The following is a 3,612-nucleotide window of genomic DNA, read 5'->3' as shown; positions in this document are numbered from 1 at the left end:
GGAACCAAAAATCCTTTTAGCTATTCAATGTAGATATCTTCTTCAATTATTCTATTCAGTAATGTAGATTTGACATCCATCCAATAGACTTTAATACTTTGTAAGAAGAATAGGAAAGTAATGATCTTACTCCTTCCAATATTGAAATTGGGGAAAATGTTTCTCCATTGTTGGATACAATGATTCAGTTTTATGTTTCTTTGATGTTACACAAATTTAAAGTATATTCCAGGAAATTAGTGTATGCTAAGCTCACTCGAGAGTCAAAGAAAGTCCTATTGTATGATGAGTGTTTCAATGTTAACCAAGTTCAAACTGAGTGTCTATTGAGCTCACTTAGTTGCCTAAGGAAATTCATCATGGAACTGATATTAATTGAGTTCACTTGGTTACCAAAGAAAATTTGGCATGGAATGAGTGTTAACTAAGCTCACTAAGTTACCAAAGGAAGTTTGAAGGAAAGTCATTTTTGAGTTAGTGTTGACTGATTTGGGTTAGCTAACAAAGGATTTTCTTGTATTAGTATATTTGATCTAACAATTTTGTTGATTAGTTCTAGTTGACTCATGGGAAGAATTTCATTTGTTTAAAAAAATTATATTCAAGCCAACTTGAGAAGGTAAAACATATAAATATAATGTCAAATTGATGATTGAATTAAAAGAAGAAGCATAGGATTGAAAAGATAAACCAAGAAAGCGAATTGGAAGGATATTAGAGTATCCAACTTGATTGACCTGCACAGAACATTTTGATCAAGGAAGATCAAGTATTCAAGCTAGAATAGAGATCTAAAATCATCAAAGGTAGTTGTATCAGCACTGAGGTCATATCATTATTACTCTCTAATAATTGTAGCAGTGAATCAAATCTCTTAACAGAGTTATCTTAATAACTATTTGCCAAATCCCCTAACAAGGTGGCATTTCTAGATTGAAGTGTCTCAAGACCTCTAACAAGGAAACTCCTAAAAGGGTGAACTAAATTGTATAATAGGGTCACACTTAATGGTGTGTTTTATAACCTTTAACAAGGTTGGCTCCTAACATGGCTCACTTTAGAAGAGTAAAAAATAGTAACAAGTTGCAATTGGTGGTTTTTCCCAAATTGGGTTTCCACATTAAATCTTGGTGTCTCTTGTGTTTATGTTATTTTCTTTATGATTATGCAACTAAGTTAATTAAGGTTAATCACACTAAACATCTTAATATTCAGTATTATCTTAGTGACAATAATTCTTAGTGTTAACTGAGTATTCCTATGTTAACAGAGTTACAATAGTATTTTAGTTTCAGTAGACTTTCATTTTGAACTGTATTGACATCTTAAGGGATCTTGGATTTTTTTTTGTGGTAAATGATTCACCCCTCCCCTCTTAGTAACTACTCCTCTTATATTTCCAACAATTGGTATTAGAGCTTTGGGTGCTTGTAGAGAAGGTTCTAAGGACCTAAGCTAAAGATCAAGATGTGTTATAGAAGGGAGATTCTTGAGCTAAACATGGATAACTTCACAACATGGTAGGAACTTATGAAGCTGCATTTGGCAACCATTGTTGACATGGCCTTGGAATATCTGGAGAAATTTTTTTTTTTAGCACCAACTAGAACTTTGAATGTGCAACAAATTTCAAAAAAGAAGAACCATAACATAATGATGATTGACATTTCTTCCACTCTCAATTATGCTAAATTTGACGAAGTCAAAGACTTTCATACTATTCATGAAATATGGAAAAATTTGAAGGATATCTATGTAGGTGATGATAATGTTAGGAGATCCAATGTAGTGAGTCTCGAAGATTAGTTTTATCAGATGAAGATGAAAAAAGATGAGAATAATGCACAGTACAATGAAAGAATCAAAGCTAGTGTGAATGCAATCAGAGCCTCAAGTAAGAAAATTGATGATTTAATACTAGTCAACAAGGTACTTACAACCATTCTTCTTGTTTATGCAATTAGAGTTTCAACTATTCAAGAAATGAAAAGCAATCCTAAGAATGATATAACCTTGGATGCACTAGTAGGAAGGTTGACAACATTTGAGTTGGATAGTTTTCATAATTATGTTCCTAACTCCAATAACCTTGAGTCTACATTTCAAGCCAACTATCACTCAAGAAGAAAGCTATAAAGTCTAAAAGAAAGAAGTTTGATAGTGGAGATGAAGATGATTCTGATGATGATCTTGAAGTCATTGAAGCATTTCTTGCAAGAAGATTTCCCAAAGGCAAATGAAAGTATAGAGGAAAAATTCGTTTGATCTACTTTTCTTGTAAACAAGTTGGTCACATTGATCCACATTGAAGGAAAAGAAGCATGACAAGTACAAAGGAAAGAAGGATTTCAAAAGCTATGAAGAATACAATGATAAAGGTAAGAAATCTTCTTACATTGCTAAAGATTCTTAGAGTAGTGAAGAAGATGAAATGGTTTTCATTATAGTTAAGGATGAGTTAGATGATAAGAGTGATAAGATGGCCCTCATTTCTTATGTTAGTAATAATGATACATGAATTATTGATAGTGGTTGTTCTCACCATGTGACTGGTAATAAATCCAATTTTGAGCAGTTAGAACACAATGATGGTGGGAGTGTTAGATTTTGAAATGATGAACCTTGTTATGTGATAGAAAAAGGTTGTATTTCACTAACAAATAGTCTCAGATGTGACAATGATTGTTAGGTTGAATTACTAAAGCATAATCTTCTTAGTGTGGCATAGTTTAATACTATTGGATTCAATGTAGAATCCATGAATAGGAAAGTGAAGCTACTAGATGGTAATGGTAATCTAGTTGGTACTCAAAATTAAACAAGAGTTAATCTATTATACCTAGATCTAACTAAAATTTCATGTTTCATAATCAAGTAGAAGAAAGTTGGTTATGGTATATAAGGTTGTCTCATGTGAATTTTGATAACCTAGTCAACATAAGCAAGAATATAAGGGTTAGAGGAATTTTGAGCCTAAAGAAAGCTAATATAGGCATGTGCAAGAATTGTCAAATTGGAAAGATGGGAAAGACAAGTTTTAAAAGAAAGAACTATTATTCTAAAGAAGTATTGGAGCTGGTTCATACATACATTTGTGGACCTAGTGGTATATAGAGCTACTTTGGAGATATGTAGTTTATTTTTTTTGTTGATGAAAATTATGTATTTAAAGGATAAATTAGAACATTTTAAAAAGTTCAAATGGTCTCTGGCAAGAGTTGAAATAGAAACTAAAGTGTTTAAGGTCAAATAAAGAAGGTGAATTCGTCTCAAATGAGTTCAATGAATTCTACCATGAAAGAATAATCAAAAGATAGGCATCTACACTTGGTACACCTTAGTAGAATGGCATAGTACAGAGAAGGAATAGATCAATCATGGATTATGCAAGGAAATTGATCATAGAGGAGAATGTTGCTATCAAATACTAGAAGGAAGAAATCAATACTATAGTTCATACCTTGAACCAAGTTCAATTGAAGAGGGACTCAGATCAAACACCTTTTAAATTTTGGTATGGCTATAAACCAAATGCTTGTTATTTCAAAGTATTTGGAAGCAAATGTTATATTAGGAAGGATTCAAGAAAAGAAAAAATTGATGGGAAAAGTG

Source organism: Cupressus sempervirens, chromosome 3, assembly GCF_028749045.1.
Source record: "Cupressus sempervirens isolate cs-2001-9-10 chromosome 3, ASM2874904v1, whole genome shotgun sequence".
NCBI classification, from domain to species: Eukaryota; Viridiplantae; Streptophyta; class Pinopsida; order Cupressales; family Cupressaceae; genus Cupressus; species Cupressus sempervirens.
This window is presented reverse-complemented; position numbering follows the sequence as displayed.